Here is a 27,694-nt window from a genome sequence, read left to right on the forward strand (position 1 = left end):
GGGAATGTAGGTTTGGGTACAGTGTAGTCCATAAGTGGCGTAGGAGAATTAAGACTGTGCAATAGACACAGCTCCAGTAGAGAATTTTTGCTGTTGTGTGATAATCCCCACAGAGTCACAACATCTGAAATATTGTATGTGATTAAATCTGCACAAAAGATTTGACCTTCAGCAAGTTCCTTCTCCCAACCGGCCTCAACACATCCATCTGTAAAAGGATGGACTTGAACTAGTGGATTTATAAAAAAGCCTTTTCAGTTCTATCTTTCTGTTCCTTGTGATTCTTTAAAAATCCATTTTTGTTTGTTCATTTCAATCTGTTTTCACATGTGAAAGTTTGGTGCTGGCTAAGCAGAGACAAGCAGCAGGAAATGAAATCAATAACCCCAAACTAGATGCTTCAAAGACGAGGTGCATCTTTTGTCTGTTTTCTAAGGGAAAATGCTTGCAAACATAGAGAGGAAACATGTCAGAAGAGCAAGTTAGACCTCCAGGGAAACAGTTGGTTGAAGAATGGGGTGTTGGAGAAAGAAATGAATTTTGGGGAAAGGGCTTAAAAACAATGTAGTTTATCGGGCTTTAAAAATTAAACTTCATAAATTCTGCAGATGTCTCTAATGTGCAATGTTGGCTTTAGTTTTTGTGCCATGTGTTAGCAGGTAAGATTACTCTTTTTGCCTCCATCTCCTTCACTCACCTCTCTTCTATTAATATATTCCTAGAAGCCCACTATGACCTTCCAAATGATACGTTGAGAAGTTTGTTTTGAATTTAAAAAAAAGTACAGATAGTATCAACCACAACTGAAGGTCATATTTCCGTTTGTATCGTTTGCTATTATTTTTGTTATTACTGCAATAATATTTGTGTACCTGCTTCAGTCTACACCCATTGTTCTCATTCTTTTCTGTTCCAATCTTTTTCTCCCTCTGTATGGCTATTTGTCTCTACTAAGAATCAAGGCAGAAAAGGCAACCAAACTATTAGCACTGAAACAGATCTCCGATCTTGTCTAAAGCCTTGACATTTTACAGACGAAGACTGAAAGAGAGTTCTGTCTTGAAAATATACAGAAGTAACTCGTCAAATTTTATTCAACTGGTAGTAACTGAGTTATGACAGGAGAATGTAATTTTGGCTAAATTGGACTGTTTGGTATTATAGGAAAAGGCAAAGACAATGTATGCTGTGGTTTTGACCTTCATGAATATCGTGCTGATTTGCATTTTTGGACTAAAATAACTTAAAATGTTGTTACTTATAACTTTTTGTTACTTTTAGGGAGTTTTAGTGTAGGGTAGGCAATAAGCTAAAATTGTCTTTACTCTGGTGTTTATAACCAGAAATTTATTAAATGCAGTAGTGTGATTAATTTGGTATTATAGGAAAATAAACAAAACAAAATGAAGCCCTTATAATCCCAAAGAAGTTGAATTAAAAGACAGAGCCAAAGGATTAGATAACCATTTAAAACACTAGAGCAGTTTTTGCGTGAAGTGGAGGCCTATGATTGTGGAAGTGAAAGGGCATTTGGTTTCTTCCAGTGCGGTAGTGTTAGATGTAAAACGCCCTTACATCATTTAGCATCTAGCCTAGGTTAAAAAAAGAAAAAAAGAAAAAAAGGGCGTAATTCTACTTGATGAAACAAGAATTTTTGCCACAGTAAATGAACAATTAAGACATTTGCAAAGAAAAAGAGAATAAATAAAGGGTTGGCTATAGTTTCCACGTGAACATTAAGTTCACACTAGATTATTTAAGAAAATAAAGGTTAAAGATAAATTTTATTTTGGGATAACACATCAAAACCTCCAGCTAGAAAAATAAAAATAAAGAAATATGATAACATTGAACTGGAAAGCTTCTGAACAGCAAAGGAAACAGTCAAAATGAAAAAGCAACCTATGAAGTGGGAAAAATACTTGCAAATCATATATCTGATAAGGTATTCATATCCAAAATTTATAAAGAACTCATATAATTCAATAGCAGAAAAACGAGTAATTTGATTTTTTTTTTAAAAAGTGAAATAATACAAAGGAAAAATATGTGAGTTCACAAAAATGCCACTATAAGGGCCAACTATGGAAACAGTACCTTTAGAGGGAAGCTATGTATTGAAAGGGTAGGGAGTAGGGTCATAGATGTGTATCTCATGGGGGACGTGTACTATGTTTGCAATGAAACAAGTGCTCAAAAATCACAATGAAAGGGATGGGCAATAGAGAATTATAAGGGTGCTTGTTTAAAGACCAAAGTAGAGGTGAGAGCATAAAACAAAACAAAAATGTATAGTTTTATTGTCATAAATGGAAACCCGCAAACGCAAAATTTCTGATTTTGAGTATTTAGCCTGAATTCAATATAACTGTCCTCTGCCTTGAAAATTTAATTTTGCAAACTTGATTTTCATTCTAAGGAGACATTTTGTAATATCCTAACATTACCACACTTTAGTATCTTATCGGAAGAGTATCTCTGAGTTTCTGTTTTTGTCTTATGATAGCTTTTGCTTAAATTTTCAGTGGCAACTATCTCATGGTTTTCTTTTATATGAATGCTTAGCTAGCTTTTAGCATAGTACATAAATTTGCATAAGAATGACCTCTATAGTACAATGCTTGCAAAGGATTAAATTTGTATAACTTTTTTCCAGATTTAAAGATTTTTGCAGAAGCATCTGAATATTTAAAGAGCAGATATGAATCTTGCAGAAAGTTTATGTGTGTATATATACATATACATACACATATTCACACAAATAAACAGATACATAGTTCATTAAGGAAAGGATATTAACTATTTTATTAATTTCTCATTCCTCAGCTACTGAGCCCAATACCAGGAAGAAAGTAGCAATTTATTATCATTTACTAAATGAATTAATCAATAAAATCAAATAAGGAAGGTGTGTATATTACAAATAAGTAGTACTTCTTACAATTTTTTTGTCTCAGTGAAGTAAGTCTGTCAGAGTATGATATAATTTGCACAGGGAAAATTGAGCAATAAAATGGAGCCCCTGCTTTAAAGTTATTTAGTGTTTAAAGAGACAGGCATCCATTAAATTTGCTTAATAAAATGTGGTAAGTGGAAAATATAGGTAAACACACTTTCAAGGGGAGCAGTTAGCAATAGAATGTTAGTATTCAAAATCCACTTCCATGTGATCAACAGCCATTGTGTGTAAAGTGAGATGAGTTTTCTATAACCCATGGATGACAATATGGTGCCCTGACCAGGTACCCCTTCAGGAATAAAAAGTTTTTTTTAAGCTGCTGAAACTATTGCTAGAAGACCGGCTGATGAAAACAATCTTATTCAAGATTGTCCTTCTTTCCAGGGTCAGCCTACAATCAGTGACTGGGCAAGTAAGGGTATATAGCTCCATCACTATATAGCCCTACCACTCTTTCTCCATCTTGAAAAAATTATCAAGGTCCATTCTAGCTTGAGAAGTCCTCACAAGTCAGCTTCTGATTTGTTTAGAATTAAATCAAAGCTTAGCTTCGCTCTTCTCAATAGTACTTTTGTTCATTTTATCTAAACAAGTATTGGTCCTTAAAGCATCTGCTAATATTATCCTGCATTCTCATTTCAGCCTCAGAGTCTGCTTTCTGGATAACTCAATGTACAACAGTTGATGCCAGGAGTAATTTGACGAAGTAACTCCTAAGATGGGATTTTGAGCTTGGTAACCCACTACCTGGCTGATCATTATGATCACATCCCAAGTTAGAGATGGAGAACAGAATGTCCCCGAAAAAAAGGTAAAAGTACAATTGCAAAATGTTCACAGTGCAAAACTCTGATAGTCTAACTGTCAAAGAGAATACATTAAATGGTGTGATGTATTAGGTACTTTAGAAATCAGGAGGAAATACTAAGTATAAGGACAATGAAATATAGTTTATATTGCTATTTGATGCTTTGGGAAATGATAACTATTGATCAGCAAATAAACACTAAATATATGAGCCAGAGGGCCTCCTTAGTAGTCTATTTATAGGCTCAAATGTCCTTTAGCAGTACAGGATGAAAACCACACCTTAAACTTACCTATAAGAGTAATTGGGCTCTAAAGAACGTCTTAATATCAACAAAGGAAGATCTGCCATACCAAAATCATGTACATTCTTACTGGTTAAAAAGAATGGGATCTGACACTGGGTATGGAGACATTTGGATTTATTACTTAGAAATTTAAAATCTCCAAATTTAGTTAAGCCCCCTGAGCATGTAGAAGTAGCTTAATTTTCCCTGTTAAGATTGAGTACTCTCCCAAAGCTTGGAGAAAATAAAGAGACCTTTTCTCTGCAATAATACATGTGGTCCTCTCTCCAAATCTATCCCCATCTTCTTTCCTGGCCACTGGCTCAATCACTGCCATTAAGTCACTGTATAATCCAGATGGGCATGAGATGAGATTATTAGTGTAGGAAACAGACTATAGTCCAAAGGAAATGAAGGGCTTAGGTCGTTTGGACTATAGTCCTGTCAACATATATTGGCAGATGTATGCATGAATCCAAATTCTGAGGATTTAGGACCAAGCAGGGGCAAAATATACAGTTCCATAAAAGAGACCTGTCAATATACGAACATTCTCCTGTAACACAGAATTTAACATCCTGATAAAACCCCAAGAGATGGTATAAACACACGGCAGTACAGTAGTAATTCCTAGTTGCACAGGATGAGTGATGGCCTACACAAGTGTATTGGATATGTTCAACCATGAAGCTATAAAAAAGTAGACTAAAGTCTCGAAGGGGTGGCATGTTTGTTTGGATATACTACTTAAGGCTATAAAACCTACTGGATAACTATATTTCTCTGAACTATATGGAAAGTACAACATTTTCTGTAAAAAATGTGCTTGTGAGAGGGGCACATTATTGGGAAGGAAATCCTGTGGTGATCCTCCTGTATAACATAGGAAATGATGGCAGGGGATGCTGTTAGAGAACTGGGCTCACTCATAGGAGTGGAGAATTTAGGATCCAAACAATAAAAGGAGCACGGAGGCCAGGCGCGGTGGCTCACCCCTGTAATCCCAGCACTTTGGGAGGCTGAGGCAGGCACATCACCTGAGGTCGGGAGTTGGAGATCAGCCCGACCAACATGGAGAGACACCGTCTCTTCTAAAAATGCCAAATTAGCCAGGTATGGTGGCGCATGTCTGTAATCTCAGCTACTTGGGAGGCTGAGGCAGGAGAATCTCTTGAACCTGGGAGGCGGAGGTTGCAGTGAGCTGGGATCACACCATTGCACTACAGCCTGGAAAACAAGAGATTAAAAAACAAAACAAAAAAAAAAAAAACATGGAAACAATTTTCTAAAGCCAAGTGGGAACAGTTATAATATATAATAACTTTGAAGTACCAGCCAAAGAAGTCTTATTTTCAGAGAATTATCCAGATACTTAATGGATTGTGTATTTCAGAGAGACAAAACAGACTGTCTCTATACAGAGCAACCAAGAAAAATACTGCTGAATGTGTTTGCTCTGACAAAGTCGAGATGTGTGATCAGGAGGTCCAGGCTAGTTTCCTTCACTTAATGCCATGGTTTGGCCAGTTTCCAAACCTGAGACAGTTTTCCAACCTATGACTTATTAGTTAAAATAAAGACAAAGACCTAAGAAAGACGGACATTACAACACAGTGTGAAAGGAAAGTGAGGAAACTGACTCGAGGTAGCCTGATTTAACATGAAAGGTAAACGTGAAGGGGAGGCACGTGGGTGTGCAACGTTGAACCTCACAGAACTCATCCTGCTGAGAAGTGAGCTGAAGGACATGATGTTTTGTGATTTCCATGGCAGACTCTTTTGGCCTTAAAAGGCAGTGTCTCCAAATACAGAACAGAAACTGCAGGTGGGTCAAGCAGGAAGGGACATGTACATTTACTCATTTACTCACATATGTTTTATTAGGGAGTAAAACAATCAAATTCTTGCCCCCATAGGGCTTACATTACAACAGGAAGACAATCAAAAGGTAAATAAAGCATACTGCAAGAGTATTAGAAGGTAATACATGTTAAAAGGAAACCGCAAATGGAAAAGAACTATAAGGATTCCTGATGTGGGGGATTAGAAATTAACATTTTAAATAGGAAACCAATCTCCCTGGGAAGGTGATATGTGATCGAATACTTGGAAGGTTTCGGGACATGAGCAATATGAATAACTGGTGGAATATGGAGTTCCAGACAGGGAGAGCAGCAGGTGCAATGTCCCTGAGATGGAGCATGCATCGTGAATTCCAGGAATGCATAAATGACAGTCTGTCTAGAGATGAGAGATGGAGAAGAGGAGAGAAAGAGGAGAGAGAGAATGAAGGGGCAATGTTGACAGCAGTAAGCAGCGGCCCAGACCACAGAAGACTGACACAAGGCTTGGAAGGACTTTGTTTTTTACTTGGATTGAGGTGGAAAACCCACTAATCTCTAATTCCTTATTCTTCTAGAGAACCTAAAAGCATAGTAAGATATTTTTGTCTGTGTTTGTTAATTTTATTCATGGCTCTATTCTGGGTGTTTCAGGAACTTGCTCATAGTTCTTTCAGGATATTTTCATATAGTACTTGGGTGGTTGTTTTTTATTTATTTCACATGATGAGACTTTATGAGCATGGGGCCATACATTATTGTTGATAATTATCACAGTGTCTAGAACAGCAAAATCTCCACCCTATTGCTGAATAAATGCCTTGTTAGATTATACACATTGTCAAATCACAGTCAAATATTAAGGCTTTGGATCAAAACTATACAATAAAAATGGCTTGTTATGCTTTACCTGGAAAGCATTTAAGTTACATATGTTTAAGCATATCTGGTAATTTTAAAAGGAAAAGGAATATAGATTTGATTCAAAATAGAATACAATTTACATAGATTGCGATTTTAAAGTAGAGTTTGAGTTAAAACATCCCCAATAATTATGAGCTTTCCTTCTCCTGTCTACGATCACTTTCAACGTGTATCTTTCTGAATTTTTTTATATAAATTTTAATCAGTTCCACAGTGAAAATATTGTTAGAAATGGCAACATGGGAAGTTTTACAGAAAAGCACACGACAAATGTGTTAAAAACAGTTTTTATTTTCTGTAATCTATAGAACATGAAAAAAGGTGGAAAGTCATTCACCTTATTTTTTGAGGTGCACATAATGCTGATTCCAGTCCTGGGTAAGGAAAAAAGAAGAAATAAAACTACAGCTAGAATTCAGTAGATGAACAATTACAAAGAAAATGCAATTAAAATAGATCTGAAGGTATACTAATAATTAATAAATCATAATCAAACAGAATTTATTCAACAACTCAAGGATACTATTAAAGATTCTGAGTATAATTGAATAGATTAGTTTTTTTTCTCAAAATGGAGAACTCTTTCACAATTTTAGATTGGAATATTCAATTGTGTAGTGTCAACAGTTACACTCAGACTTAATACAGGATGTGAGAGAAAGAGGGGAGTGAAGAAATGCTACACAGTTTTTGGTTTGAAAGCTGGAAATCTGGAGTTCCAATTAACTGAAATGGTGAATAATAAGGAATGACTGGTTATTTTTCTTTTTGGAGATCCCAGTTTTGAATAATCTAAATGCCAGATGTTTTTAGATATCAAATGGAAGTGTCAGGAGGCAGTTGGATATATGGTTATGAAATTTAAGAATGATGTTCAGGCTGGAAATAGATATTTGGGAGACAGGATCATAGAGATATTCTTAAAGCCATGAAACTGAAATAGGATCACTGATTCGTGAGTTTAAATAGAAACAAAATTTCAAGAGCCGAATTTCAAGTTACTCTAACATTTAGATGACAGTGTGGTGTGAGAAGGAAACAGAATGTACAACCCAGAAAGTAAAGCCATTGGAATAAGAGAAATACAATGTAAGTGTGGAATCTTAGAATCGAAATGGAGAACTCTCTGTATCTTTGTCTCTCTCTGTAGGTATTTAGATACATAGACAGATACATACATACATACACACATACTTTTTTTATTTTTTATTTTTTATTTTTATTGCATTTTAGGTTTGGGGGTACATGTGAAGAACATGCAAGATTGTTGCATAGGTGCATACGTGGCAGTGTGATTTGCTGCCTTCCTCCCCTTCATCTATATCTGGCATTTCTCCCCATGCTCTCTCTCCCCAACTCCCCACCCGCTGTCCTTCCCCCGTTTCCCCCCAACAGACCCCAGTGTGTAGTGCTCCCCTCCCTGTGTCCATGCATTCTCATTGTTCAACACCCGCCTATGAGTGAGAACATGCGGTGTTTGATTTTGTGTTCTTGTGTCAGTTTGCTGAGAGTGATGGTTTCCAGGTTCATCTATGTCCCTACAAAGGACGTCAACTCATCATTTTTGATGGCTGCATAATATTCCGTGGTATATATGTGCCACATTTTCCCTGTCCAGTCTATCATCAATGGGCATTTGGGTTGGTTCCAGGTCTTTGCTATTGTAAACTGTGCTGCAATGAACATTCGTGTGCATGTGTCCTTATAGTAGAACGATTTATAATCCTTTGGATATATACCCAGTAATGGGATTGCTGGGTCAAATGGAATTTCTATTTCTAGGTCCTCTGAATCATTGCACTGTCTTCCACAATGGTTGAACTAATTTACACTCCCACCAACAGTGTAAAAGTGTTCCTATTTCTCCACATGCTTTCCAGTATCTGTTGTCTCCAGATTTTTTAATGATCGCCATTCTAACTGGCGTGAGATGGTATCTCAATGTAGTTTTGATTTGCATTTCTCTAATGACCAGGGATGCTGAGCATTTTTTCATATGTTTGTTGGCCTCGACACACATACTTTTATCCATACATAAACACACACACATACACAAAAACATAAACACATACATGGACACACCTGGGCTGAAATTTTTAAAGTGTCTTTTTCTTAAACTAATAAGAAAAAGGTAACAGTAAAGTAGGCATTCATTAGACAGACAATTCACTTGAGAAATGCAAATATCTAATGCAGATGGAAAAAGAGTCTTAACTTTAGTACTTATCCCAGGAAGGAGATGTTTCAGACACAAATCCGGTCTTCTGTGGTACTATGATTATGATGCTGAGGCTTAATTCCATAAACTATATTCCTTCTGGTTTCTTGTCATGTTCTGCCAGCAAAAGGTATTAGAGAAAGATTAGAAGCCCGGAGGAGGGGAGAAGAGGGTTTCTTTTTCTCTATGCCTGCTTTTTCTCTCATATCACCTCAGCAATATACTTTAACACATGAGTGCATAACTCCAGTAGGCAGAATGTAGAGAAGAGCTGAGCCCAAGGGCAGAATCCTAAATTAGAAAATAATCTAAAAGGAACAGTTTTATGCTATTCAGAATAAGACAATTTGCAATCAATACATTGAGCAAAGTTTTCAAGTAATGTCTTACAGTATCAAAAAAGTGGAAATCACTTTCATATAAAAATAATGTTCTGAAATTAAAATGGTCTATCCACTTGGGAGAAAATTAGAAGTGAAAATGATGTTTATACAACATTTGTGTTAAGAGAGATAATAGTATTTAAAATGTGTTTTCATGTATGTTTGTGTATATATACATAGGTTATAAATAACAAATTAAACTTAAAATATCACAGTTTGGAATATGATATTGCTATGCATTTCTAAGCAGCTCAGTCGACATATAATTCACTAGACATTTAATAACAAACATATTTATACTCAGTCCAATGAAAGGAGGACTTTATATTTAAAATATATATATATATACTTTATATATATTATATAGGTATATTTTATACATATACTAAATATAGATATACTTTGTATATATGATATATATATAAAGTATACATGACTTGAATAATGTTAAAATGTTTATAGGAAAGTGTGAAAATATACAGTAGAGTGCCAATGATAATTATTTTAAGATTGGGATCTGATGGGTGATTTTCTTCCACTTTTTGATATCTGTCAACATTATTTTACAATATTTTTATAATGGGTAACAATCTGTTGAAACAGAGTTTCCCCCTGACTCTAGAGAATACAAATGCAACTTGAGTTTCTACCTAACACAGGACCTACACATATTATGATCTCAATAATTGTATATCTGATTTGAAGGCATTTGTTTCAGATTTTCTGCCCTATTAAAGTCTATATCTCCTAGAGGTCTCACCAAAGCCCTAAAAGTTGCAGCACGTTACTTTGCCTCAACCCACAAACAAAAAAGAGCCTTGACTCAGAGAGAGCTGAGATAGAAAGGTGATTGATGAATAATTGTAGAGGGACTTTGTCTCCCTGCAGATATACTGAACCCTCTTAAACAACCCAATTCACGGCCACTGAGTCACTGTGTTTGGGATTTTTAGTCTGGAGCCCTCTACAATATCTAGAAAGAGTATTTGTGAGCTTCCACTAGAAACCCTAAGGGTTTTGCTTTAAACCGCGCTCTGCCCAGAAGAATGACATTTTAATGTTTCTTCAGAGTTTCTATCTCAGCCTTCTATGTGCCAACATAATTGTTCTAGAAAAGTAGGAAAGAAACAAGAAAAACAAGTTTATCTGAGCTTTCTTTACCTAATAAATAACTGTCATTTTCAAATATTGATAAGTATTAATTCCTCTGTAAGAATCAGAAGGGGAACCCAAATCCCAATTAATTCCAAAAGCTAGATTAAAATCATTCTACAAATCCTCACAGTCTCCTATATTTATCTTTTATGAAATATCCAGAAATCTGTGCATTTCTTATGAGCCCTAAGCCAGAGTCCTGCTCAAAATATCGCCAATAGACTGATGATGGTCCTGAAACTGTTTGCTGAGTCTGAACTGAAACAATTACAGAAAGTGAACGTAAGGATTTAGAAACTTTTATTGCAAATTTTTATTTCATAACATTCAAACAAATATGTAGGGAGTTTCTTTCATTGGAGTGAGTACAGATAAGTTTGTTGTTAAACATGTGGTGAATTGTATGTTAATTGAGCTGCTTAGAAAAGCATAGCAATATTACATTCCAAACTGTGAAACTTTAAGGTTAATTAGTTATTTATAATCCAAAAGTCCATAAAAAGCTGAGAATGTGCAAGCATCTTTTGCAAATATTCTTTCCATTTTTTTAAATTTAAAAGCATTTATAGACCTGGTGCAGTGGCTCATGCCTGTAATCCCAGCACTTTGGAAGGTCAAGTTGGGCAGATCACTTGAGTTCAGGAACCTGAGACCAGCCTGGCCAACATGGTGAAATCCTGTCTTTACTAAAAATACAAAAATTAAGAAAGGGATCCAGTTTCAGTTTTCTACAGTTGGCTAGCCACTATTTCCAACACCATTTATTAAATAGGAAATTCTTTCCCCATTGCTTGTTTTTGTTAGGTTTGTCAAAGATCATATGGTTGTAGATGTGTGTTGTTATTTCCGAGGCCTCTGTTCTGTTCCAATGGTCTATATGTCTCTTTTGGCACTAACACCATGCTGTTTTGGTTATTGCAGCCTTGTAGTATAGTCTGAAGTCAGGTAGGGTGAAATCAGCTTTGTTCTTCCTTACACTTTATACAAAAATTAACTCAAGATGCATTAAAGACTTAAACATAAAACCTAAAACTGTAAAAACTCTAGAAGAAAATATAGGCAATATGATTCAGGACATAGATATGAGCAAAAACTTAATGACTAAAACACCAAAAGCAATAGCAACAAAAGCCAAAATTGATAAAGGGGATCTAATTAAATTAAAGAGTTCTGCACAGCAAAAGAAACTATTATCAGAGTGAACAGGCAACCTACAGAATGTGAGAAAATTTTTGTAATCTATCCATTTGACAAAGGATTAATATCCAGACTCTACAATGAACTTAAAAATGTACAAGAATAAAACAACCTCACTGAAAAGTGGGCAAAGGATATGAACAGACACTTATCAAAAGAAGACATTTATGTGGCCAAAAAACATATGAAAAAATGTTCATTATCACTGGTTATTAGATAAATGAAAATCAAAACCATAATGAGATGTCATCTTATGCCAGTTAAAATGGTGATCACTAAAATGGCAGTAAACAACAGATACTGGAGAGGTTTTGGAGATATAGGAACACTTTTATACTGTTGGTTGGAGTGTAAATTAGTTCAACCATTGTGGAAGACAGTGTGCCAATTCCTCAAGGATTTAGAACCAGAAATACCATGCGACCTAGCAATTTCATTACTGAGTACATATCCAAAGGATTATAAATCATTTTATTATAAAGACACATGAACATGTATGCTTATTGCAGCACTATTCACAATAGCAAAGACTTGGAACCAACCCAAATGCCCATCAATGGTAGACTGGATAAAGAAAATAAATGTGGCACATATACACCATGGAATATTATGCAGTCATAAAAAAGGATGAGTTTATGTCCTTTGTAGGGACATGGATGAAACTGGAAACCATCATGCTCAGAAAGCTAACACAGGAACAGGAAACCAAACACCACACGTACTCACTCATAAGTGGGAGCTGAACAATGTGAACACACAGATACAGGGAGGGAAACATTACACACTGGAGCCTGTCAGGAGGTGGGGGCTTAGGGAAGGGATAGCATTAGGAGAAATACCTAATGTAGATGACAGGTTGATGGGTGCAGCAAACCACCATGACACAGGTATACCTATGTAACAAACCTGCATGTTCTGCTCATGTATCCCAGAACTTAAAGTATAATAAAAAAGAAAAAAATACAAAAGGTAGTCTGGTGTGGTGACATGTGCCTGTAATCCCCGCTATTCAGGAGGCTGAGGTAGGAGAATCACTTGAACCCTGGGAGGCAGAGGTTTCAGTAAGCCCAGATCACACCACTGCACTCCAGCCTGGGTGACAGAGCAAGACTCTGTCTCAAAAAAAAAAAAAAAAAAAAAAAAACCAACCAACAAAAAACAACAATGAAAAAAAACCATTTATAATTTAACAATAATTAAATTAGGGAAGTTACATGCATATAATTTGTATTATTTATTTGACTGTTAATATATTCCTTTTTATTTTGGCCAAGGAACACTGTACATTTTTCTGACTGTGACAATAATAACCAAACAGTAATAATGGAAGTGATTTTGAATTATTGACTGCTAAATAATTTTTTGTTTGTTTATAGAAATATAATCCCTCATACACTGGCAGTGATTTTATAATTGAGGATGAAGCATGAAATGTGAATATCATACAGCTTTATTTGTACAGATGTAGTATAGATTGAAGCAATAAAACTATGAAAGCATAATGAACACTTGCATAAAATATTTTTAGGAATTTAAATCCCCAAAATTTATTGTAACAAACTGTATTATTTTTAAAACCTGACGAAAACAGGATAGAAGCTCACTATTTTGGATGCATCATTAATGTTGTGAAGGCTTCTTATAAAGTAGAACTTGGGTTGTTAAAAGTATAAAAATGTGCAATTGTTGATAGATTAAGAAAAAGCTACATTGAATATTTTGCATCAAATTATTGGATAAGCCTATGAGAAAGAGATACATCTAATATTACTTTACAAAGACATCAGAGAATAATATATTTGGAAATCAGCTGATTATTTGGTTAAGACACTTATAGAATATGGTTTTCAAAGTGATTTCCATTGCAATTTGATGAATGCATAGATGTTCAAAATTATCTTTTTGTTTTTTTTGAAATGTGTCATTTGAATGTCTAATGATATAAGAAATTTAGTTTTTTTTTGACAACAAAAAAACTTTAGGGCTATAAAAACATGGAGAATTTCATGCACAAATATTTGGTTTGGAGTTGTCAGTTTTATGTAGGATTTTATTTTGTAATCTAGATATCTGCAATGACAATTATTACAGAGTTTTTTTCCTAAGTAAGTAGTTAAAGCTGAAATAGAAAAGAAGACTGCTTCCTTCATTAAAAAAGCCTTGCTAACGTAATCCACCACATAAAAAGATCAAAAGACAAAAAACACATGATTATCTCAATAGATGAAGAGAAGGCCTTTGACAAAATTCAACAGCCCTTTATGCTAAAAACTCTCAATAAACTAGGTATTGATGGAATGTATCTCAAAATGATAAAAGTTATTTATGACAAACCCACAGCCAATATCATAGTGAATGGGCAAAAACTGGAAGCATTCCCTTTGAAATCCAGCACTAGACAAGGATGCCTTCTCGCACCACTTCTATTTAATATAGTATTGGACGTTCTAGCCAGAGCAATCAGGCAAGAGAAATAAATAAAGGGTATTCAACTAGGAAAGGAGGAAGTCAAATTGTCTCTATTTGCAGACAACATGATTGCATATTTAGAAGACCCCATAGTCTCAGCCCAAAATCTCCTGAAACTGATAAGCAACTTCAGCAAAGTCTTATGATATAAAATCAAAGTACAGAAATCACAAGCATTCCTACACATCAATAACAGACTAACAGAGAGCCAAATCAAGGTGAACTCCCATTCACAATTGCTACAAAGAGAATAAAATACTTAGGAATACAACTAACAAAAATGTAAAGGACCTCTTCAAGGAGAGCTACAAACCACTGATCAACGAAAAAAGAGAGGACACAAACAGATGGAAAAACATTCCATGATCAAGGTTAGGATGAATCAATGTTGTGAAAATGGCCATACTGCACAAAGTAATTTATGGATTCAATTCTATCCCCATCAAGCTACCAATGACCCCCTTCACAGAACTGGAAAAAAAACACCTTAAACTTCATATAGAACCAAAAGAGAGCCCACATAGCCAAGACAATCCTAAGCAACAAGAACAAAGCTGGAGGCATCAGGCTACCTGATTTCAAACTATACTACAAGGCTACAGTAATCAAAACAGCATGGTACTGGTACCAAAACAGAGATATAGACAAATGGAACAGAACAGAGGCCTTAGAGTCGATGCCACCTATCTACAACCATCTGATATTTGACAAACAGGACAAAAACAAATAATGGGGAAAGGATTACCTGTTTAATAAATGATGTTGGGAAAACTGGCTAGCCATGTGCAGAAGGCTAAAACTGGACCCCTTCCTGTCACCTTACACTAAAATTAACTCCAGATAGATTAAGGACTTAAACATGAGATCTAACACCATAAAAACCCTAGAAGAAAACCTAGGCAAAACTATTCAAAACATAGGCATAGGCAAGGACTTCATGACTAAAACACCAAAAGCTTTGTCAGCAAAATGGGATCTAACTAACCTCCAGAGCTTCTGTACAGCAAAAGAAACAATCATTAGAGTGAACTGGCAACAAACAGAATGGGAAAAAAATTTTGTGATCTACCAATCTAACAAAGGGCTAATATCCAGAATCTACAAAGAACTAAAAAATATTTACAAGAAAAAGCAAACAAACCCGTTCAAAAGTGGGCAAAGGATATGAAGAAACACTTTTCAAAAGAAGACATATAAGAGGCCAACAAACATATGAAAAATTGCTCATCATCATTACTCATTAGAGAAATGCAAATCAAAACCATGCTGAGATATCATCTCACACCAGTTAGAATGGTGATCATCAAAAAATTGGAGACAATGGATGTCGGAGAGGATGTGGAGGAATAGGAACACTTTTACACTGTTGGTGGGAGTGTACATTAGTTCAACCATTGTGGAAGACAGTGTGGAGCTTCCTCAAGGACCTAGAAATGGAAATTCCATTTGACCCAGCAATCCCATTACTGGGTATATACCCAAAGGATTATAAATCATTCTATTGTAAAGACACATGAACACGTATGTTCATTGTGGCACTGTTTACAATAGCAAAAACCTGGAACCAACCCAAATACCCATCGATGATAGACTGGACAAGGAAAATGTGGCACATATATACCATGAAATACTATGCAACCATAAAAAATGATGAGTTGGTATCCTTTGTAGGGACATGGATGAATCTGGAAACCATCATTCTCAGCAAACTGAAACAAGAACAGAAAATCAAACACCACATGTTCTCACTCATAGGCGGGTGTTGAACGATGAGAACACGTGGACACAGGGAGTCTGTATGGAGGGGTGCTAGGGGAGGTACAGTGGAGGGTGGGGAGGTTGGGAAGGGATAACATGGGGAGAAATGCAAGATATAGGTGACGGGGGATGGAGGCAGCAAACCACATTGCCATGTATGTGCCTATGCAGCAGTCCTGCATGAACAGAACCTAAAGTACAATTAAAAAAAAAAAAAGAAAGCCTTGCTATGAAAAAATTGTTAACCAATCTAAACAATATGCTTACTGATGCTGTAAAAATTATGTTATATATAATTTGTAGAATCTTATATTATTTGCTTAATTATGTGATAATATAGACATTGATCATAAGCAAATGTTATTGAATGCTGAAGTATGATGGCTGTCAATATTTGTTTTACCAAACAAGCTCTTAGTATTTCTGCAAGATTAGAAAAAAAAAATTGGATCTAACTTTGTAATGTTAGTTAAACTGGCTTACTTATTCTAAGATGTCTTGTATATTTATAATAATCTTAATATTTACATTCAGGAAAAAACACATAATTTTCAATAGCAGATAAAATCTGAGTGTAAAAATATGTTAGTACATTTTATATTTTAACAAGTTTTAATGAAGTGATTATTTTAATATTGACTATCTGTTTGAAGTTTGCACCACTTAATGAATCTGATACAACATTGATTATTATCTACTTGAAGATCTATTCATGGGAGATTCGCAAATTTGTAATTTATTAAATAAATTATATCCTTAGTTGGCTAAAATTACATTAAAATTTCCTTTTCTATTTATGTGAACATATTTCACAAAAGTATGCTACATTTATTTTGTAATTAGGTATAGTTGTGTGCCACTAAAAGGTACTAATGTAATATTCTCTGTATTAATTGCCTATACATGTACTTCAATGAACATAATTTTTTTAGAGTTTTATTTTAGGTTCATGGGTACACATAGAGATTGTGATAGAGGTAAATTATGAGGGTTTGTTGTACAGACTATTTCATCATCCAGGTACTAAACCTAGTACCCAACAATTACTGTTTCTGCTCCTCTCCCTCCTCCCAATCTCAGTTAGGCTCCAGTGTGTGTTGTTCCCGTCTTTCTGTCCGTAAGTTCTCATCACTTAGCTCCTACTTATCAGTGAGAACAGGCGGTACTTGGTTTTCTGTTTCTGCGTTAGTTTGCTTAGGATAATGGCCTCTCACTCCACTCATGTTTCCACAAAAGACATACTTTCCTTTTTTATGGCTGCATAGTATTCTCTGGTGTATATGTACCACATTTTCTTTATCTATTCTGTCACTGATGGGCATTTAGGCTGATTCCGTGTCTCTGTTATTGTGAATAGTGCTACAATGAACATTCACGTGCATGTGTCTATATTGTAGAATGATTTATATTCCTCTGGGTATATATCCAGTAATGGGATTGCTGGGTTGAGGTTGTAGAGTAAAGGGAACACTTCTGAATACAATTTTTATAATTTGGTATAATTCTATTTCCATTTCCTATGATATACCTGTCTTGATAATTATTAACATTGATTTTATATCTGTGAAAATCTGATAATAAAAAATTAGCACCTGTATTTTAAATGCCTTTTCACCAGGTCATTCTTCTAGTAACATATTTTTTCTTGTATTCTGTGAAGATGTGAATATATTGGAAATAAAAGCTACTTCACTACAGACGGTTTGAGAAGCATTAAAATAAATGATCAGCTTCCTGAGGATAGGGTAAGACATGCATGTATGCATTATCATTATGATCACATTCTTCATGCTTAACTCAGATCCAGGCATACAGCAGATGCACAGTATATATTTATTGGAGGAATCAATACAAAAATAAATTGATTAACAAACCTGTCAGCAAGAAAAATACAAACAAAAGAACTAGGCAACAGCCGAAGACTGAATAATGACTTTTCCTCCAAAGCTTGGTTTTATGAAGGTTCAGAATAAAGTTTACAGAAGTCAGTTGATTATATTTTATTTCAGGTACCTACAAGGCAGTAGAAGAGGTCATTTTGAGATAATACATACCTGAAATTGAACACAGAATTTTCTGATTCCAAATTCATGTTCTTTGTTCTACCAAGATGTTTCATCTCTTTCTTATATGGGCTTGATGGAATTTTTGCTTTTTATAGGTCCATGTGAATTTTGCTTTGCACCTAAAAACTTAGTTTAATTAAGTGTAATTTATTCTCTTAAGAAAGTTTAAACATAGGAATGTTATATGATTAAATATAATTGTGCCAAAGTATTCATAAATTCAGACAAATCCAGAAAGAATATAACAACAATTATGTGTTCATATTTAACGTATGATAAATATTATCACTCCCAACAACAACAAAATATCGGGAAACTTTAAAGGTTCATCGGGTAGTGAAATGTAAGGACTAGATATATAATTTGTTTATACATTTTTATTTAGCGATTTCAGATATGTACTCAGCTAAAACATATGAAAAATATACTGCAGTTTTTTACTCTACAGGTGTTCCTTTAAAAACCAGTATAATTATAGTGTACTTCACAAATACACATAATAAAACTATAAACACAGATGAATAAAAGATAATAAGCAAAACCCAAGATGTACCAGGCACTGGACTTAAAACCTTTGTAGGTGTTTTCTCATTTGTTCCTTCTAACAGAAAACTATGGGCAAAAGCAGGCCCGACATTAACAAAAGCTTAGTTTCTTATGAAATACATAGTGTTGCATATATGTCCTACCAAAACTGATGATGAAAAAATTGCTTGAAATAATTTAAATAAAATATAACAAAGCACTTTAATGATTTATCTTTTATAAAATTAATATAGCATATCATATTCAGATAGAATCTGAATTCTGACTGAAAGACACATCAGTTTTTCTACAGAGATGACAGGTGGATCCTCACTCTTTTTTTTTCTCCCACCAGGTTGGGTCCATTTTGCTTTCTTAATATCTCATAATTAATTCTGTTCTTTCCATCCCACTCTTTTAATTTAACTTTGGCCCACATCATCACTCATGTTGATTACTGCAAGAGCCTCATAAAAGGTCTTGGTTCTTGCCTCTCTGTAAAACGTACTCCACACTGATTTTTTAAAAAAATGCAAATCAGATTACAACATATTCTAAAATAATTTTTAATAGATTCTAATTGTCTTCAGCATAAAATGTGAAATATTTGCAACAGTATAAAAATGTATTGGTAACTAGCCCTCTAGCTTTCTAATCTGCATCTCCTATTTTTTCTCATTTCTCCCCAAACTTAGCCAATTTAAACTCTTTTCTGTATCACAATGCACCTGCCTCTTTCATTTTCTTTGCATTTCACATGACTTTCCCTCTACATAGAATGTCTTCTCTCCAATCCCCCTTCTTTGTTTCTAACTCATCAAACATCACCTTATCTGAGTAGCTTCCTTGACTCATTATTCCCAAGTTCTCAAAACCCTGACAAAATGTTCTTGATATTTACCTCTCTAATGAAAATTGTCAAACATTAGTCTTAGTGCCTAGTAGCTAGTCTCAGTAGCAAAATATAAATTTCTCTTGGGTACAAGATGTTTCTTTTATTTTTTAATATTTTATTTTATTATTATTATTTGAGAAGGAGTCTTGTTCTGTCGCCCAGTGATCTTGGCTCACTGCAAACTCCGCCTTCCAAATTCAAGCCATGTTTCTTTTAAATTTTCATTGCCAGTGACTTTCATTGCCAGGCACATACTAGGTGTTTGAGAATTCAATGAAGAATAAATGAAGACAGAGTAACATAGGAGCAAATGGCTTTCCAGTCATCTTAAATTACCTTTTTTATCAGCATCTTTTCTGTGGTCCCTTGCAATTTTATGCAAATTACTTTCTGAGTGTTCAATTACAGGCACAATAGCTATCCCAAAAAGAGTTACTTTTTATTGAAACATTAAAGATTACTGCTTTGCAGAATAGGATTTTGGGTAATTTGGCAGTCTACAGAGATTTCCAGTTGTGGATGAGTCTTTTTCCTGCTGAAATCGGCACTACTGTGAAAACCCTGCTTTATAAAGTTATTACTAGGCTCATCAGGTTTCATATACAGCACCTAAACTGATATAATAGTTCCATGAAAATCGGCCACGTGTGTCTCTCATTTGTATTATCTTACAGAAGAGGCAAGTAAACCACTCAAACACATAAAGCGTTGTTCATGTATAGCACTCTCTTATGATGATACAGAATTGCAAGATGTACAATTAGATTTTATGGCCCTACGATTTTAATTTATTTTATCTGTAGAAGAGAAAAGAAAAAAAAAAACTAGGTGGAGCAATAAAAATGGGACAACACCCTATCAAATAAATCTTAGCAATACACATTCACACTGTCATATGCTGAGACATATAAATACATGAAAGACGATATCACTACTAAATGATGGCTCATTGGGATGCAGGTTTGCTGAGAAAAGAAATTCTCTACCATACTTTGCTTACAGAGACAAACAATCAAGGAAATAATGCTAACAACATTTAATACAAGTTAGATTAAAAAAAAACAAATTAGAAATTTTCTAGAATCATTGTAATACAACTGATATTCTTATACAGTGCATTAAATGTTTCTTGTTGTTTTGAAAGAATAAATGCATTGACATTGCAACCGCATTCTCAACTATTGAGTTCAGCAACAAAAGTCTATTGAATATATTCAATGTTTCTTGAATATTGTGCATTTGACATCTCACCATACTTCAAGAATTACGCTAAATATTTATATGTGTGTTTACCAGCAACTACCTCAGAATAAACACTCTGTTCCTTAGAGGAATTAACAGGTGTGCAATAAAATATGCAGTAGACATTTTTACCTGTTTTTCAAAACTTTTGCAGTCAAGGGAATTGTAGAGCTATTTTGAGATCATTTTAGGATCACATAACTCTGCATATGATGGGGTCTTCGAATTATAATCAAAGCCCTGGTAGAAAGAATCCCGGTTCACTCAGCCTCATGTAACAGGAACATTCATATACTCATGTCTTAGTTCTGCATCTGGAGCATGGGGATGTTTTCTTCTTCTGTGGCACATATCACTGTCTGCATTGTATGATAATGCCTGGGTACATATTTACTGAAAATATACTCATCAGTAGGACACATGAATTTCCAGGCCCAGGGAAGTAATATACAAGACACTTTAGTTTAATATATGTAGTGTTAGATCCCAGTGATTACATTCTTCTTAACATTTCTTTGTACCTCTCTCTATTTCTCTCTCTCTGATACCATATTTTTTTTCCAGATTTACTCATTGCTTCCTAGCCGCTCCTTTCAGACTCTTTTACTAGTTTATACTTCAGACTTACATTTGCTTTCATATTCTAGAGTCCACTAGAACAGGAACTCCATAAAGGTGAATAATTTTATAGTCTTTCACTGCTATATTACTGATAGATGGGGTAATAATTCTATGCAATGATAAATTCTCCATTAATAATTGTTGAATAATAGAAAATGAATGATCAAGGTGGATGCTAGGCCTTTTTTTCAGTGGAGCTCTCTCTGTATATCTCATGTAGTAACATGAAGTGGTATCCATGCACTAGGAACTCATTTTCACTTTTGGCCCTCATTCTCTCACATATCCCACTTGTTGCAAGGTATCCTACAAACACTAAATAATAATGTAGGCCTTATATTAATATTCTTCATACAGCCTGCTTATTCACAAATTGTTTTCTCTTACTTAATTTTTGTGATATGGATTCTTTGCTTATGCTGAGATATATTTTCAGTTAGCAATAGCTAATTTATCATTTATCTAACTATAAATTTATAAGATTCAGCGTCATGCCTATTATACACATACTACATAGCATATTGGAATGCGGTGAGCAGAGGACCTAGGATTCCTGCAGCAGTAGCCAGTGACAGGCCTGCAGGCAGGAGAGTAAGAGGAGGAAGACCCAGGGACCTGTAGAAGAACTAGGATGGGGAACAAGAAAGGGTTTAGAGGTCGAGCTTGTTTTCCTAAAAACAGCCTTGGTCTGGAAGGCAGAGTTTCTGGCTACCTTACACAGTCATTACTTTACCCCGAGACTCAGTTCCATCACCTGTAACCTGGACATGATTAGTCCTTCTGCAAGGATGCATTTTAGATGATTGCCAATAATTAATTTGTTCTTCATTAGTCATATTTAAGAGTTTCTGTCAGAGTTCAAAATACTATGCTTAAGCCACAAATGTTCTCGATCATATGCTTGTACATAGAACCCTCTTTGTATGGAAAATTCTTCTTTTCCCTACATATCCCTTCACTCTTTCCCATCTCAAATGAAACACCCCTTCTTGAGGGAATATTTCTCTGATCTCACAATCTAGGTTTCATCCTTTTAGTTTAGATTTTTCCCCCTGAATCCTAACTCATGTAATACTCCTATTTATCTTTGAAATATTAGAATGAATGTCACCAACTCCATAATATTCATCTTAGATTACCCTTGTGTAAACAGTCCACCATCATGCTCTCATAGCATCCTGTATTTATTTCCATACTTCTTTCAAGGTTTATATTTTACTATCTGTGTGAATATTTAGTTTTTTCTACTAATCTGTAATCTCCATGAATTCATGCATTGATTTTATTTTGCTCATCATTTAATTCCCAGTTCCTATCATAGTTCTTGATGTGTTGTAGGTGCTCATTCATTCATTAATAGCTGCAAAGAGCATGATTGATCATCTACTTTTGTTTTCATTTAAAGGATTTACTTGAAATATATCCGTAGATGCAGGATTTTTCTCAAAAAGTCTCTGCACTTAAATTTTAGTAGAAAGTGCCAAAAATTTTAAAGAATAATATGTTATTGTTTTGTTGCTAGGCCTATTGCTAATTGAAAGAGAATGAGGTTCTATCCAGGAGACAGCAAACTCAGACCAAGTATTGTTTTGAGATAATCAATTCAGAGAGCTTTAAGAGATCACTGAAGCCAGGGCATAGATGCATAAGGCACAAAAGCTAACGATGTTTTCAAGTGCTTCATAGCACATGGGGTTAATGGCTACCGTACTGGCCAGCAAAGCTCTAAATACTACTCAGATAGTTATTATAGCAAGTATGTCTGGAAAAACAGAACTGTGTCTCTTTCCTGTAAAAAAAAATCTACATTGTATTAATAAGCTAAGCATATCATATATATATGTAAGCATTTCATATATATATATATATACACACACACACACACACACACGGGCAAATAATATTGTACTTAAAACTTTGAATGATTGCATCAAAGAAAATCATTTAAGTGAAACTTATGTTAAAATATAAGAATGTAACTTGATGAAAAAGAGAATAGCATTGCTTTAAGGCAGCAGTTTTCTGCCTTGCATGCACGTGGGGAGCTCTTTAAAAAGTTCCATGCACAGACTGCAAATCAGTGTCTGTCAGGATGGGACACTGGGATTTTTCTCCTAGTTATTCCACTGTTCAGTTATTCACTGGGATTTTGCTCCTAGTGATTCCACTGTTCAGTCAGCCAAGAATAAGGGCCGATATTACAGCAAGTGACAATTCCTGGAGTAAATGGTTAGAATAAAATATGCTATATGTTGAAAAGCAAACAACCCTTTAAAAAAAAAGTATACAACACCATGTTTTCTTCCAAAACACAAATTAATTTAAAAAAGAGTTAACTGGTGTTCCAAGGCCTTTCTCATCTTTGTTCCCACCTAACTTTCCAACACTCAATATGATATATCTTGGACTTTAGTTACAGATGAACTAAAATTAGTTTAGAAAGTTCACTTGGTTAGATATTTGCTTTAAAAAAAAATAATTAGACATTAGTATTTATGGTGAATTGCCAAGGGCAGGAGAGAAAGGATGATTGAAGGGATGAAAGCAAGGGGATTGGACTCACAAAAGCTGCAGTGGAAAAAAGGAGAAAGGGGTTTGTAAGTGTTAGCCTTTATTATTTTCATTACTGTAACAATTCACATATATATATATATATAAAACTATTAACTCTTATCATGAACTGTTCACATCTATATCATTTTATATGCTTGTGAAGGATGAGATTCATTCACTTGTTCCCACTTCCCTTAATGTAGAAGAGGAGGACAATGTGAGGAACAAGTCAGAAATGACTCCAACATTCCTAGTATGGTTGATGACGCAGAGTATAATGCCGTGGACAAAAAAATGGAATTCAGAAAGTTGTAGAGAAAAGCATGATTAATCTATTTTTTTAAAAGTTGATTAGTTTTCCTGCAAGGCATCCAGGAAAAAAAAAAAAAAGAATATATACGAAGTCAACTGAGCTGAAAATATAGATTAGTCTATACTACATAATTTGCCAGATAAAGTATTTTCCCATTTTAAACCTTTGTAATTTTTCATCGTCTTTTTCCAAGTGACATGTAAGTTCCTTAAGCACTTTTAATTATTCTGCAGAGTAATTGTAATTGAGTAAACTTAGTAATTACTTTTGAATGACCAATAAAATTGGACATAGAAAATGATGACCTAATATTCTCTGTGGTCCTTCTGAGAAAATGGTTTGGACTTCATATTAATATCACAAATAGAACTTGAACTATAAAGAAGTAATTTACAACATAAGGTGTACAGTTCGGGTATAGAACAGAGGTCACTTTTAAGAAACTGAACTCTGGCTTGGTTACTTATTAGCCTGGTTCCTCTGGGCAAAAGAAAAAATTTTTAAATGCAAAAATTTCACTTTTCTTTTCTCTATATAATCAAGCTATTACTGTGGCTTGTATAATTTACTCAGGAGGGTTAGAATTAAGAAATGTCAGCATCTTCACCCTAAACCTGCCCCTTGCCCAGGTCAGGAATGCAGGAGATAATGCCAGTTCAGAATGAACCCAGTCGCTGTCAGGCACCCCCACTTTTCAGTAGTAGTCACGTAGGTGAACTGCAGGTAAGTCCCACACAAGCAAACTAGCATGGTCCCCCCTTATCAATGTTTCCCTTTCATGAGTTTCAGTTTTCCATGGTTGATGGTGATCCAAAAATGTTAAACAAAAAAATTCCAAAAATGAACAATTCCTAAGTTTTAAATTGTGCAGCATTCTAACTATTGTGATGCAATCTCAAGCTGTCCTGCTTCACCCAGTGTGGGATGTGAATCATCTCTTTGTTCATCATATTCACACTGTTTATGCTACATCTGGGTTATCAGATTCACGTCCGGGGTATCATAGTGCTTGTTTTGAAGGTCATTAGTAGCCTAATACTGGGTCACAATGCCTATGTCATTTATGTGAGTTCATCTCATCACATATGAATTTTATCACCTCACATCATTGCAAAAGAAAGGATGAGTATAATTTTCTTTGAGACAGAGTCTGGCGCTCTTACCCAGGCTGGAGTGCAATGGCATGATCTTGCCTCACTGCATCCTCTGCCTCCCAGGTTCAAGTAATTCTCGCGTGCCTCAGCCTCCTGGGTAGCTGGTATTGTAACTGAATTTCAGGGAGAGGGGGAGCCTCAGCTCCCTTGAGAGGATGTTCTTCCAGGCTCTTGGTCTCTCACCCAAGAATGGGAGGGAGGCTTGGTCTCTCACCCAAGAATGGGAGGGAGGACCCCGCCAGGCATGGTGCACTCACAAGTAAATATCGGACCCCAAAGAGTTTTGCAGAGTCATTTATTTAGGCTGAAAAGGAGAAAAAGGAGAGAGAAAGAGCTTCCACAAGGTTGAGGAAGGGATCCAGATATGGAGTCCAAAAAGATGTGGAAGAAGGGGACTTTTAACCTGGGAGAAATTCTCTCCCTCTTTTAGTTTTCTGAGCCTATGAAAGGAGTTCCTTTAAACTTCCGCTGGAGTGATTGATCTTTGATTCTTTCCCATGGGCACCAAAGTTTAAACAAAGACCTTTAAGACCCCAGATGGAGAGGTAGGAGTAGGCAGGAAGGCGTGGTGCTGGGAAGTTCTTGCCCTTGAAACTAGGCCCTCTTGTGGACCCGAGAAGAGAATGCATTCCCTCAGTATCGCAGGTATGCAGCAGCACCATACCTGGCTAATTTTATTTGTTTTCTAGAGATGGGGTTTGGCCATATTGCCCAAGCTGGTCTCGAATTCTTGAGTTCAAGTGATCCACCTGCTTTGGCCTCCCAAAATGCTGGGATTATAGGCATGAGCCACTGCACCTGGCGTGGAAATACATTTTTAAGTACCCTCATAAGTTTGCAAATAAAAACAAATATGAAGACTGTAGAACAAGTTAGTAAGAAAAATAAATTGACTATATAAACTGAGTATCTCTATAATATCTATGAGTAAAAGCAATGCAAAAATATCATTTTTCTTTTTAAAATGAATACTTAGAAGACAATCGAGGCTATAATCTTGAAGTAAGAATTTCAAGTTTAATTAATTCCAAAAGCACATGTAAATATGAAAGGGTGATAAATTTGCTTATATTAAAATTCAAAGACATCTTGTCTTTCCCTTATTATTAATGGACCAAAGAAGTTTCTGTACATTTTAAGTAAATAATCTAGGCAATAGGTGATGGGTTTTTAAATGTCTTCTCCAAGCAATGACAGAGTTTGACATATGAAACCTATTTGTCTTCATTATCTGTAAGCTGGAAGAATAAAAATTGAATTTAGACAAATACATTAAACATACCAACAGACGTGCTAAGACACAATGTGTGCCTTCATGAATTTAGAATTAAAATAAATAACTTATTTTAATTCTGATAAAGTAAGTCTTTAACAAGGAAGCCTGAGGCAAAATAACTTATTTTCTGGTCATCCTCTCAATACTCTTTTAAGTAGAGTTTGATAATTCTTTCTTTTTTGGAACTATATGAGAATATGTGGTTATTTTCTTTTATGGTTTATTAAAATGCCACTAATAGGCTTATCGTGAGTTTCAGTTTTCCATGGTCAGTGGTGATCCAAAAATATTAAACAAAAAATTCCAAAAATAAATGATTCATAAATTTTAAATTGTGCAACATTCTAACCATTGCAATGAAATCTCAGGCTGTCCCTAACCCTAACCCTAACCCTAACCCTAACCCTAACCCTTTGCTCATCGTATTCACACTGTTTATGCTACCTAACATTAGTTTTCTAACTAACTGACTTTATAACCTTTGAATATTTCAATTGGGTCAAATATTGTGGGTTTGTAAAAATTAAAATTACTCAGCAGGTAACAGGCACAGAAGATCAGCAAACTGAAAATACATATGGAGAATTTATGTTCAAAATTACTATGAACTTAATGGATCTAAGATAATGTTCAAATTTAAATGCTAGTGAAGTGGGGAGTATTTTACATAGTTTAGTGTGATTCTCTGCATAGTGCAAAAATTAGACTTATGGAAATTGAAATTGGAATATGATGTGTCAAGTTCTTCAGGAAGAACTAGGAATTTATTTATCTTCCATGTTATGCCTATTATGAAGACATGGAATGAAAAAGAGTGTAGAATGTGCAGGAAAAGGGGGCAAAGAGATGAAAAAGAAAGGAACAAGAGAAGTCTAGGAAGATGGAAACAAGCAAATAGCAGCAGAATTGCCTTTAGTTGTACCTACGTTGCAAAAAACAAACAAACAAACAAACAAAACCACATAATTTCATTCTTTTTGATGGTTGCATAATATTCCATGGTTTATATGTATGCCATATTTTTATCTCAGCCACCACTGCTAGGCATCTT

This window comes from Aotus nancymaae, unplaced genomic scaffold (genome assembly GCF_030222135.1).
Source record: "Aotus nancymaae isolate 86718 unplaced genomic scaffold, 86718_ANA_hifiasm-v0.15.2.pri h1tg000003l, whole genome shotgun sequence".
NCBI classification, from domain to species: domain Eukaryota; kingdom Metazoa; phylum Chordata; class Mammalia; order Primates; family Aotidae; genus Aotus; species Aotus nancymaae.